At 43.8% G+C, this 13664-nt stretch overlaps 1 protein-coding gene and 1 pseudogene across 2 annotated transcripts in view; both read right to left on the bottom strand.

The window, feature by feature from the left end:
- The window catches only part of LOC117657051 (uncharacterized), a 72582-nt gene extending 60471 nt beyond the window's left edge, over nt 1-12111 (bottom strand). The window contains 1 exon segment of the mRNA XM_087885237.1: nt 12058-12111. The gene's annotated coding sequence lies outside the window, so the exon portion shown is untranslated.
- On the bottom strand, nt 3389-12137 carry LOC117663179 (uncharacterized; annotated as a pseudogene). The gene is made up of 2 exons (XR_015731708.1): nt 12058-12137; nt 3389-7674 (listed from the first exon to the last, which is right to left on the bottom strand). The product of XR_015731708.1 is annotated as an uncharacterized LOC117663179 (transcript).
- Between the last annotated feature and the right edge of the window lie 1527 nt (nt 12138-13664).

Below are 13664 nucleotides of genomic sequence, written 5' to 3' on the forward strand. Positions count from 1 at the left end.
TTAAGTGAATTTTGCCCCATTTTATGACTTTTCTTGCCACATTTGTTAATGAATCATTGCTATTGTTAAATGAGTAACACTGTTGTTAAGTGAATCCGGTTTCCACATTGAGTTTGGTTGATAGCATGTCACAAAAGGGGATCACATGACTCCGGGACACTGCAACCGTCATAAATGTCAAGCATCTGAATGTAAACCACATGACCAGGGGGATGCTACAACGGTAATAAGTGTGATAAATGGACATAAATCATTTTTTTTCAATGTTGTTGTAACTTCGGTCACTAAATTAACTATTGTAAATTGAGATCTACCTCTAGTTCCCCCGTGCTCCAAGGACTTTGAAACATATGTTACAATGGTTCTGAAATCACATTTACTAGTTCCTTCAGAACTCTGGCTGCAGTCCGTCCTGACCCAATGATTTGAATTGGTCTAGAGCAGGGATGGCTAACCTTTTTGCCATCGCATGTCAGGAGAGGGGGGGGGAGAGTCGTGCATGTGTGCCCACATTGATAATTCTATGCGCCCTGCCCTGTGTATGCCCACACAACCCCCCCTCCCCTGCTCCTGGCACGTGATGGCCTGGTAGGCCCTTTTTTCTTTCTTGCCTGGTTCCAGATCCTCTCTATTTATCTGGGAAGGGTAAAAACAGCCTTTCCTGCTCCCTCGGAGGCCCTCCAAAGGCTTGAAACAGCCCATTTCCCAACTCCAGGTGGGACAGGAAGTAACTTTTTTGCTGTCCTCGGCCTCCAGAGCCTCTCTAGGAGTTTCTGGAGGCTTTGGACAGCAAAAAAATCACTTCCTGTCCCACTGGGAGTTGGGAAATGGGCCGTTTCAGGACTTTGGAGGGCCTCCGAGGGAGCAGGAAAGGCTGTTTTCGCCCTCCGCAGATGCATAGAGAGGATCTGGAGCCAGGTAAGAAAGAAAAACGGGCCTTCCCCACGCCCCCACCCAGGCCCTCCGGAGGCAGGAAACAGCCCGCTTCCCTACTTCTGGTGGGCCCAGAAGGCCCGAAAATCAGCTGGCTGGCACGCACATGCACGCCAGAGCTGAGCTGGTGTGTCCACTGATATGGCTACTGGCACGCGTGCCATAGGTTCGCCATCACGGGTCTAGAGCTGACAGGTGTTCTCTTTCCTTATTTTTCCATATTTTAATTTGCATTCCTAATCTGACACTTATGATTCTGTTTTTGATAAATTGTGTCATGTTTCTTTTTTTGGGTGAAAACACATGTAAAGTATCTTCTGTGTACCTTCCCCCCCCTCCTTATACTCCTGTGAATTAGGGAGGTGTCTGTCTGAGTCTCTTCTGAATAGGATCCATGTGCTGCGGACTTGGAAGATGTTTTCCCTTCACCTCTTTAGTAATGGAGTTTGCATATCTCCCAAGCAGGGGTGGGTTCTATTTACCTTTACTACCGGTTTGCAATGGGAGCGTGCATGTGCTTCTGCACAGATTATCCATCATGACATCCGGGCGGGTGGGCGGAGCTTCCCACCACTTTTACTACCGGTTCACAAGAACCGGACCGAACCAGGAGCAACCCACCATTGCTCTCAAGACTGTTTTCTTCAGTCTGAGCATAGGGAGGTCATTGGATAGGGTGGATATTATGCTGGGTTAAGAGCAGGGAGGTACAGTTTGTGTTCTCCACTCAGTCATGAAAAGTCCCCAGTGATTATCCACACAAACCATTGAGTTACATTCACTAGCAAATGTCTGAGATGCTCCTGCACCCCAATAGTTGTATAGACTTCTTAAAGTCTTGTTGTAAGTAAACATTGACAACAATAGTGAGTGTGTATGTGTGTGTTCCTGTTGTACATCTGCTGTGGGTATGAGATTCCTGGGCAGCAAGCAATGAAAACCATGGCCTGTTGGTCCCATCTCTGTTCTGACCTAAGCTTCCTGAGAAAGCATAAATCACAATCTTAGTCCCAAAAAAACTCTTTTATTGAGATGGCTATGAATTATGGTCATTCACAGCCCATAATGATTCAGTCTGTGAAGATTCCTACAGATGTCTGCTCAAGTTAACACAGTCTTTCAGGGTAATGTTGATAAGCACCCACCAATCTCCCTTGAAACGCTGCCAGAGACTTACCATATTTTTCAGAGTATAAGACACACCCGAGTATAAAATGAAGCTTAGTTTTTGGGGAGGAAAATATAAATACCTGGTAGGCAGAAAAAATCTGCCTACCAGATATTCATTTAGCTAGCATCCTTAGTCTGGTCAGCTTCAGCACATTAGTTTGCTGGGTTTAACTCCTGCTTGGGGATAAAAAACAGCTTCTAAATCACAACTGATCTTTGGAGAAAGAAGGAATGAGAAAAGCAGGCAAACCATGGAGATCGGTTCGTTAGGGCTGACAAAAAGTTTGAGAATTGGAGGGAGCAGGCAAAGCATGGAGATTGCTTTACTTGCTATCACCTCGTTAGGGCTGAAAAAAAGCTTCAAGAAAGCTACATTCAGACTAAAAGATGCACCCAAATTTTAGGGGGGAAAAAGTGTGTCTTATATTCTGAAAAATGCGGTAATTGTCAATTAGTTTTGCAAGGCTAAATGGAGCAGAGTCAAACTGACTTCTAAGAGACTATATGAACAAATTGCTTCCTGCAAAGGCTCATCTCCATTTGATCCTTTTGTGTCTTATGGGAGGGGCCAATCATCTCCAAGCCTTACTCCCGAGTTGCCCTTTTAAAAAAAAATGTTCTTGCCTGCTGGCAGCTCTGTGCATGCAGACACTGGGAACAGGCTCACACTGTTCTTCAGCCTCACTGATGTCAGATTCAGGGGGCTCTGAAGGCAGCACATAACTATCAGATGGCTCTGGCCCCCTCTCTGCCTCCGACACAGAGCCCTCGTCCGAGCCTTTCCCAGACCCCAGGACTGGCCCACATTCCTCCCCAACCTCCTCACTGTCCGAATCTGCTGCCAGCTCTACTAGCCGCTGGCAGGCCACAACAGTCTCATTCCCTGGGAGTCTCATCTGGCCCAAGGTGTCCTTAAGTGGGACTCTACCATGAGGGTCTGGTTACTGCTTGCTACCTGTGCATTGAGAAAATCTCCCTGTTCCTCTGCAGATATGAGCAACGTGGAAAGGAAATGTTGGACTGGATTTCTCTGAGGAATGGACTTCAGGCCAGGATCAGTTTCCAAGGAAGTTTTTATTCAGGTCAACTGAACAGAGATAATTTCCATATAAGAATGTGTGATGACAATTTTGTAACAGAGAAAAGGGCAGAAGGTGCAATTATATATATATATATATATTCCTTTCCTGCATTCTGTATCCATTCTTTGTTTTTGTTTGATTTATATGTTTTATTAAAAATTTCTAATTAAAAAAAGGAATGTGTATCAAACAAAGAGTCAGTCTTGATGCCAGGCCTTGCAGTTTCCTTGGCAAGGATTTTGTACATTTTATTAGATTAAAATTTTCAATTAAAAAAAGGAATGATATCAAACACAGAGTGGTACATTGTTGCATGCACATCTGTATTACCAATCTTTTTTACCAGCCCTTTGAAATGCCTTCTGGAAACATTCCATATACAGACAGTCATCTCCTCTTGTTAAGCCCCCTTTTGTAGCCCTGCTGAGTATGTGACCTTCTCGCTTTGACTTAATGGAGACTTCTGTGTATGCAAAGTTACAGATGCACAAGGCATTTAGCATGGGTGTGCTTGGAACCATCTCTGGGCAGCACGAATGAAGCTGGCTCCCTTTGAGCCTCTGACCCACTGATTCTCCTGGGTCTTAAATCCTTGGCAGACACAGCAAATCAGTCATAAAGTTTGGGGATGTAGAGAGGTTTTGATCTCCACTGAGTCACCCCTAAGAAAGCGCAGAAATTTATACATCAGCTTTCTGCAAAGTAGTGCCCTCCAAGTCTTTTGCCCAAACTGTTTGGGAATAATAAATCTAACTCCTGTGGAGATTGGGAATGCTGCTCAGAGCAAGTCTTCCCTCTAGTGAGATTTAGGCTCTGCAAGGATGCAGATAGAACGAATCTCTCCTATCTAGATGTGGTTTGGAAGGTGAGTGTTCCCAGTTATTCTTCCATGTTTCATTATTCTACTGATAGCTGGAAGTCATTTAGCGGCTTTGCATACAAAGAAGAACTTCATAAATATTTATGGCACAGCACCTCCCTAATCTTGAGAAGCTAAATAGGTCAAGGTTCCCTCTTCAAGGTTCGCTTAGTTGCAAAAATAGGTTTTGGGAAGTTATCCTGTATTCCCTGCAATTTCCTTGGCAAGATTTTTTGAAAGTCGATTTCCCCTTTCCAAGGCTTGAGAGGACAGGATAGGTCAAAGTCTCTGAGATGGCTTTGTGCCTAAAACAGAACCCAAAGGTGCTTTTTAAAGAGGCAATTGGACTTTCTGGTTTTTCTTTGAAGACATTTTGCTTGTCATCCAATAAGCTTCTTCAGCTCTTCTTCAGAGCTGGAGAAGCTTCTTGGACAAGAAGTTAAATGTCTTCAAATTCACTAATTGAACACATGAGTGATAGCAGTGAGCGATGTCATTCAATGTAAGAGGTTCACTTCCATGAATTTTCGAGTTACGGATGGAATGGGCAGCATCCATTCCATTCGTAACTTGAAGACCTATATCCAGCAACTTTTTGCAAAGGGCTGCCAAAGCATAAAGGAACGCAATCCTCAAGTGCTTTGCCAATGAAAAAGCAGTCCCAAGAAACTGCATGCAGCTTCTCAGGGCTGCTTTCTTGGTGCCGGAGGTCTCGTCAGGCTGATGTAGGACAAGAAAGCAGCAAATGCAAGGGCCAAAGCAGGGAGTGATGTTGTTCAATGTAAGAGATTCACTCCCACGAATTCTCGAGTTACGGGTGAAATGGGCACACTCCATTACATTCGTAAATCGAGGACTACCTGTATCCAGCAACCTCTTCTGCTGATGGCCAGCTAGTCATTATCAAACTTATATGTTGCAATTTTTTTCTTTCCTCTTTCCCGTCTAATACAATTACATATTTGTCTACAAAAAATTATACAAATTTGTTATAGTCAAATTTAACTGTCAATTTCTCAGCTGGACTTACAGTGGGACATTAGAAATGAAATTCAAACCTTCTCTACACTCATCACTTAAGGCCTCATGTGGATTTTCTTGTGTGCAATAAGGGTGGAAGGTTTCCTGAAGCACCATCCAAAGGGCACTCAAATGGTTTCTCCCCTGTGTGTATAAGCATATGATTTAGAAGGTTAGTCCTAATTCCAAAATCTTTCCCACAGTCTGGACATCCGTATGGTTTCTCTCCCATATGAGTCCTCTGGTGTATCACCAGGTTGGAATTCCAACTGAAACTTTTTCCACAAACAGGACACTTATACAGTTTCTCTCCTGTGTGAGTCCTCTGGTGAACGAGCGGGGATCTCTGAGAGAAACTTTTCCACGATCAGGACATTCAAAGGGTTTCTCTCCTGTGTGAATCCTCTGGTGGCCGATGAGGTTGGAATTCTGACGGAAACTTTTTCCACAGGCAGGACATTTAAAGGGTTTCTCTCCTGTGTGAATCCTCTGGTGTTGAACCAGGGTGGAATTCTGACTGAAACATTTCCCACAGTCAGGACATTTAAAGGGTTTCTCTCCTGTGTGAATCCTCTGGTGTTGAACCAGGGTGGAGTTCTGACTGAAACTTTTCCCACAGTGAAGACATTCAAAAGGTTTCTCTCCTGTGTGAGTCCTCTGGTGTTCCACGAGGTGGGAATTTTGACTAAAACTTTTCGCACAAATAGGACATTCAAAGGGTTTCTCTCCTGCATGAATCCTCTGGTGGCCAATGAGATAGGAACTGTGACTGAAACTTTTCCCACAGTCAGAACATTTAAAGGGTTTCTCTCCTGTGTGAGTTCTCTGGTGTGTCACAAGGGTGGAATTGGTACTGAAACTTTTCCCACAAACAGGACATTCAAAGGGTTTTTCTCCTGTGTGAATCCTCTGGTGTCTAACCAGGCTGGAATTATCATTGAAACATTTCTCACAATCAGGACATTCAAAGGGTTTCTCTCCTGTGTGAGTCCTCTGGTGTGTCACGAGGCTAGAATTGGTACTGAAACTTTTACCACAATCAGGACATTCAAAGGGTTTCTCTCCTGTGTGACTCCTCTGGTGTCTAGCCAAACTGGAATTGGTACTGAAACGTTTACCACAATCAGGACATTCAAAGGGTTTCTCTCCTGTATGAGTCCTTTGGTGTATCACCAGGTTGGAATTATCACAGAAACTTTTCCCACACTCAGGACATTCAAACATTTTCTTCCTGATGTAAGTCCTCTGGTGTGTCACAAGGTTGGAATTCTGACTGAAACTTTTCCCACAGTCAGGACATTTAAAAGGTTTCTCTCCTGTGTGAGTCCTCTGATGTTGAACCAGGTTGGAATTCTTGCTGAAACTTTTACCACAATCAGGACATTTAAAGGGTTTCTCTCCTGTGTGAATCCTCTGGTGGCCAATAAGGCTGGAATTCTGACTAAAACTTTTCCCACAGTCAGGACATTTAAAGGGTTTCTCTCCTGTGTGAATCCTCTGGTGTTTCACCAGGCTGGAATTGTGACTGAAACTTTTACCACAATCAGGACACTCAAAGGGTTTCTCCCCTGTGTGAGTCCTCTGGTGTGTCATTAAGCTGGAATGCTGACTGAAACTTTTACCACAATCAAGACATTTAAAGGGTTTCTCTCCTGTGTGAGTCCTCTGGTGTGTCACCAGGCTGGAATTCTTACTGAAGCTTTTCCCACAAATAGGACATTCAAACGGTTTCTCTCCTGTATGAGTGCTCTGGTGTGAAATGAGGTAAGAATTTTGACTTAAGCTATCCCCAGAGTCAGGACATTTAAAGGGTTCCTCACTTGTGTGAATCCTCTGGTGTATCACCAGGTTGGAATCATCACGGAAACATTTCTCACTATCAGGACATTCAAACAGTTTCTTGTTGGTGTGAGTCCACGTTGCCATGCTTCCTAAAGAATTTACTGCATTGGGAGTACTTGTAGGGTTTCTGTCCTGTGTGGGTCCTTCCAAGAACCACAATGGAGGTGTTCTGCTCAGAGGTTTTGCCACATTTAGAGTATTGTATGGCTTTTCTCCAGTCAGGATCCTCTCTGGCATAATCAGCTGTGATTTGCAAGTCTTATCTTTCCCACAACAGGTACGTTTATGGGGCTTTTCCACAACTAATATTTCTGAGGAGATCCAAAATATGGATGATTCCTTGTTTAGCGGTGCATTGATTCAATCATTCTTTCTCCCAGAGTGACGCCTGCAACTCTGTATGCTCTATGTCATAGTTTTCCAATTGACCTTTTCCTCCCCAGTAACTTCCAGATATTTCCCTCTTTTGCCCAATGGAAAAATAATCTCCCTTGACTTTTCATGTAATATGTGCTTGAATTTCACACATTACTTTTCCCAGGTAGAAATCTCTTCTTGATTTTTTTCTTGTTTTTCTCTCACTTACTGAGGAAGGTGAAGAATTGTGTGGCTTTGTGAAAGAAATGGAAAATATTTTGATTTCTGGACTGACTTGCTTTGCTATTCAATGCTGCTTTTTATCTTCAGTTGTCCAGAGTACTCTTCGTTGCCATCCTCTTTGTCTATGAGATTCAAATATAAATGTATCTTTAATTGTGCATGAAATGGCTGCAGAAGATGAGAAAAAAAGAAAAAGGGTTACATTACAATGAAAAAGCAAACATGCCACAATACTCAAAGAAGCTCTTACATTAATCATGACACATGGAACACTACCCAGATCCAAGTTCGAATATCCATTCAGTGATGAAATTCCCTTGTTGACTGGGTCAGTCACAAATTCTTAGCAGTGCAAACTGTTGTTTTCACATACAGTCAAGTGAAAAGTACATCCTCTTTCATTTCTATGGTTTTACTTATCAAGGTATCATAAGTATCATCGCAACAGAACAGAGGATAATAACAGAATTGGAGGGGACCTTGGAGGTCTTCTAACGCAAGCCCTGCTCAAGCAGGAGACCTTATACCATTTCGGAGAAGGGACTATTACATCTCTTCTGAAAAGCTTCCAGTGATGGAGCACCACAATGTCTGAAGGCAAGCCATTCTGCTGGTTAATTATTCTCACCATTAGGAAATTTCTCACTGCTTCCATAGTGTAAAGAGGTGAAGTAGCAGCCAAATACTGCTAATAAAGTGCCCTCGATCAATTGATCATCAGCGAGTGTGACTACATCTATAAAAGCCGAAGTTGTAGGAGTTTCCTGGTCTCTGGCATTGAGGTGTGTGTTAATACTATACAAAAGAGTAATGATATCAGCAGTTATCTTAGAGAAGCAATTGTTGCTGCCCATCAATTTGGAAAGGTTTAAAAGGCCATTTCCAAACAATTTAAAATACATCATTCTAAAGTGAGGAAGATTCCTGGCCAATGCAACTCAAATTTTCTTGGAAAAGATTCATTGGATGAAAATCCTAAAGGGGAAAACAACTCAAGAATCTTGGGAAACTCTGAAAAATATGATTATAAAAGCCCAGACCAACACAATAGTGCTGAGAAAGAAAAACAAGAAATCCAAGAAGAAACCAGAAAATTCTTTGCATTGGTCTTCACGCAAAAAGAAACTATAGCCCAACCTACCAGAAACATAATTGTAAAAAACAGACTGGAAATAAAAGTTAAAATAGGCAAAAAAATAGTAAGAAAACCCCTGTCTGATCTTGATCAATTCAAACCACCAGGACCTGATGGGTTACATCCTAGAGTTCTAAAAGAGCTGGCAGCTGTCACCTCAGAACCACTGCACCACATCTTTTTAAAATCCTGGAACACTGGGGAACTACCAGAGGACTGGAAAAGAGCTGATGTGGTTCCCATCTTCACAAAGGGGGAAAAAACAGACCCAGGAAACTAAAGACCAATCAGCCATCAATATCTGGGAAGATACTGGAAAAGATAATAAAAAACCAGATCTGCTAACACCTAGAAACGAGTAAAGTAATAATTAGCAGCCAGCATGTTTGTTAAAAACAGATCATGCAAAACCAATCTTATTTCATTCTTCAACATAGTGACTAAATTAGATGACCAGCGAAATACTGTGTAGATAATATACTTAGACTTCAGCAAGGCATTCGACAGAATAGACCACAACCTACTTCTTCGTAAGCTAGAAAAAAGTAGGATAGCTTCACCACCAGATGGATTTGCAACTCGCTGACAAACCGTACTCAACGAGTAGTCCTTAATGGGTCCAAATCTACATGGAGAGAAGTAAGCAGTAGGGTACCAAAGGTTATGTCTTAGGCCCAGTACTCTTCAATATCTTCATAAACAGATGAGGGAATAGAAGGGGGACTTACCAAATTTGTAGATGATACTAAGTTGGCAGGAATAGCTAACACCCTAGAGGATAGCCTCAAGATCCAGATGGATCTTGACAGACTTGAACACTGGGCCCTATCTATCAAAATGAAATTCAATGTAGAGAAAAGTAAAGTCTTACACTTAGGTAAGAAAAACCAAAAGTACACATATAAACTGGGTGAAACCAGGTTTAATAGCAGTGACTGTGAGAGGGATCTCGGAGTCTTAGTGCACAATCAGCTGAATATGAGCCAGCAGTGTGCAGCGGCAGCCAAAAAAGCCAATGCAATCCTAAATTGCATTAACAGAGGAATACAATCAAGATCAAGTGAGGTACTAATACCAGTCTATAAAGCCTTAGTAAGACCACACCTAGAGTACTGCATCCAGTTTTCATCACCATACTATAAAAAAGATGTTGAGACTCTAGAAAAAGTGCAGAGGAGAGCAACCAGGATGATTAGGGGGCTGGAGACTAAAACATATGAAGAACGGTTACGGAAACTGGGCATGGCTAGTGTAGTGAAGAGAAGGACCAAGGGAGACATGATAGCAGTCTTCTAATATTTGAGGGGCTGCTACAGAGAGGAGGGTGTCAAGCTACTTTCCAAAGCACCTGAAGGCCAGACAAGGAATAATGGATGGAAACTGACCAAAGAGAGATTCAACCTAGAAATAAGGAGGAACTTTCTAACAGTGAAAACGATCAACCAATGGAACAGCTTGCCTTTGGAAGTTGTGGCAGCTTCATCACTTGAGACTTTCAAGAAAAGTTTGGACTGCCATTTGTCAGAAATAGTGTAGGGTCTGCTGCTTGAAGGGGGGGGCGCGGGGTTGGACTAGATGACCTATAAGGTCCCTTCCAACTCTGTTAATCTGTTAAAAAGATTATTCACTAGTGGGAAATATTCAAGACAGTTGCCAATCTTCCCAGGACTGGACATCCAAGAAAATTCACCCCAAGGCCAGACCATGCAATGGCCAGAGAAATTACTAAAAAAACAAAGAACTATATCTCAGACTCTACAGGCTTTTCAGTTAGCATGTTAAATGTTAAGATTCATGACAGCGAAATTAGAAAAAGACTGGATAAATATGGTTTATTTGGAAGGGTTGTGAGGAGAAACCCTCTTCTCTCTAAAAAGGTCATAGCAGCACGGCTGAGGTTTGCAGAGTTGCATCTGAACAAATCACATGACTTCTGGAACACTGTCCTTTGCACAGACCAGACCAAAGTGGAGTTGGTGGCTGTAATGCAGTGACGTGTTTGATGAAAACAAAACACAGCATATCAGCACAAGCATCTAATGCAAACCGTCATGAATGGTGATGGAGGGGTTGTTGCTGCTAAAGGTATTTCTACAAATTATTGACTCATACTTTTTTTACATATGACTTCTCTGTTTTGGCTTTCTTTTTATAAATTAAAAGATGACCTGATGTAAGTCAAGAAGAGTGTACTTTTTTTTCACATGACTGTTTATCTGGAAGTCCTGGGGAGAGATTATGCATTTGGAGATATATACAATCAGAAATAATACACACATCTACAATATGGAGAAAATCAAGGTCTTTCAAGCCTGAAAAATATCTCAATCATACCTTCTGCGCTAATATTAATCAGGAACCTTATAAATTTGATGTTTGCTCATAGGTTCAGATGGTAAGGCTGAAGTTCAGGCCTCAATAGTCTCCTGAGGCCATGGAAACGTTCACAGGAAACCATTAGCCTGTCTGTTAGGCACGTGATCAAAATCACAGAAGGCATGCTTGACTATTTTTATGATTTTTATTATTTCTATATTTCTATACTTTATCTGTCGTGTCCCAGCTGCCTCTTATGTAATGAAGCGAAAGCAAAGAAATGTATAAATATCTGCCTTTCACTATGTTCAGGGTTCCTTCCTTCTTAGGAGGGACCCATCTTTATTCAGCTGAAGAAATGCGTTGGCTTATCAACAAACACACTTGAACTCTCTTTTATTTTATTGAGCCACACCTGACAATCTGCATGACACTAACTTGACAGATGTGGGGGCTTTAACTGACCAAATGAGGCCTAAAGCCTCTGCAAGATTTGAAGCACCAGTTATGCCCATGGAAGCCACGAACTCCAAGTAAAGGCAGAAAATACTTTCCACAACCCCTTTGGTGACATTCCAATTGAAGTAGTCCTCACTTACTGACTGCAATTGTGTCACTAAGCATTTTATTTCCAGCTCCTTTCTCCTGGCTTGGAACCGGACTGGATTTTTCTTCCTACAATTTGTTTAGATTTTAACGTGTATGTATTATTTTCTGCCTCTAAGCCGCCCACAGTTATGTCATGGTAAGGTTGGTGGCCAATACATTTTATATCTGTTCCATCCAGAACAAATGGCTGTCCAGTCTCCCCTCAAAACCCTCCAGGGACGGAGCAGCCACAACCTCTGGAGGGAAGCCATTCCCAAAGAACCAACCTCCACTTGAAAGAGGCTTTTTCAATCTTCCCACCAGCAGAAATTGCAGCCACCGGTTTCCCAGCCTGCAGCACCAGTGGGCTTCCATTTGGGGAGGGAAGGAACCTGCAGCAGCAGCAGCTGAGAGGCTTCAGCCCAGTTGCTTCTCCGCTTCCAGGCCGTGGAGGGAACCGAACAGCCCAACTTGCTCCCGGACTCTCCTCCCACCTGCAGCCCTCAACTCACCTGCCAGCTGCTGCTTCGACCCTGGGAAGAGCACAAAAGCCGCTCTGCACACCAACTTCCTCCCATGAGCCATCCGGAAGAGGAAGTTCCTCTGCGCTTCTCCTCTCTTCCCATCCTATCTAGCAATGCAGTACTCAATGGTTTAAAACTCCTTTTTTAAGCGCAATCGCTGATGGCACCACTGTATTGATGGCTTTCTAGGCACAGACGTTGCCTGACCGCCATCTAGTGGCGGGAGGTGGAAAAACACGCCTGTCCAATCTCCACCAAGGCTTTTGGGAGATGTTTTCGACTCCTAGCAGCCGACCTTTGCAACTGAGCCAAGTGAAAAAGTGAAACGTGACGCTTCTTAGCTTCGTATTTGATGCCTTTGGGTCAGTCTTGATGCCTGGCTTTGCAGTTTCCTTGGCAAAGGTTTTTGGAAGGGGTTCCCTCCTTTTCCTGCTTCGTAGGCCTGCTTACTTCCCTCCATGTGGGGATAGCTCCATTGAGGATTACACGTTGAGTATGATTTGTCAAGCAGTTAGAAACTCACTTTGTGGTGTTGTTGCCTATGCCACATTTTTCTAGGTTGGCAAGAAGTAGGTTGTGATCTACTTTATCAAATGCTTTACTGAAATCTAAGTATACTATGTCTATAGCATTTCTCTGGTTCACTAATTTAGCCACTTTGTCAAAGAATGAAATAAAGTTTGTTTGGCACGATCTGTTTTTGATCAACCCATGTTGGCTACTGGTTATAACTTGGTTATGCATGAATAACCACCAGTACGCTGATGACACCCAGCTGTACATCTCCACCCTGGACCACCCCAACGATGCCCTTGAAGTGATGTCCCGGTGTCTGGAGGCCGTGCGAATCTGGATGGGGAGGAACAGGCTCAGGCTCAACCATTCCAAGACTGAGTGGCTGTGGTTTCCGACGTCCTGATATAGTCAGTTGATGCCATCGCTGACTATTGGGGGCGAATCACTGGCCTCCACGGAGAGGGCTCGCAACTTGGGCGTCCTCCTGAATTCACGGCTGTCTTTAGAAGAACACTTGACAGCCGTGACCGGGAGGATTTTTCATCAGGTTCGCCTGATTCGCCAGTTGCGTCCCTTTCTGGATCGGGACTCCCTACACACAGTCACTCATGCCTTCGTCACCTCCCACCTGGACTATTGTAATGCTCTCTACATGGGGCTCCCCTTGAGGAGCACCCGGAGGCTCCAACTGGCGCAGAGTGCGGCCGCGCGGGTGGTTATGGGAGCAACATGGCGCTCCCATGTGACACCTCTCCTGTGCGAGCTGCACTGGCTCCAGGTGGTCTTCTGGGTGTGCTTCAAGGTTTTGGTTACCACCTTAAGAGCGCTCCATAGCTTAGGACCTGGTTATTTACGGGACCGCCTACTACCACAAACAGCATCCCACCGGCCGGTACGCTCTCACAGAGAGGGGCTCCTCCAGGTGCCCTCAGCCAAGCAGTGTCGACTGGCAGCCCCCAGGGGGAGGGCCTTCTCTGTGGGGGCAGCCACTATCTGGAACGAGCTCCCCCCAGAGATACGGAGGATCCCGGATCTACGCACTTTCCGCCTGCTCTTAAGACCCTCATATTCCAGCAAGC

This window comes from Pantherophis guttatus, chromosome 2 (assembly GCF_059756535.1).
Source record: "Pantherophis guttatus breed Tessera chromosome 2, ASM5975653v1, whole genome shotgun sequence".
Classification (NCBI taxonomy): domain Eukaryota; kingdom Metazoa; phylum Chordata; class Lepidosauria; order Squamata; family Colubridae; genus Pantherophis; species Pantherophis guttatus.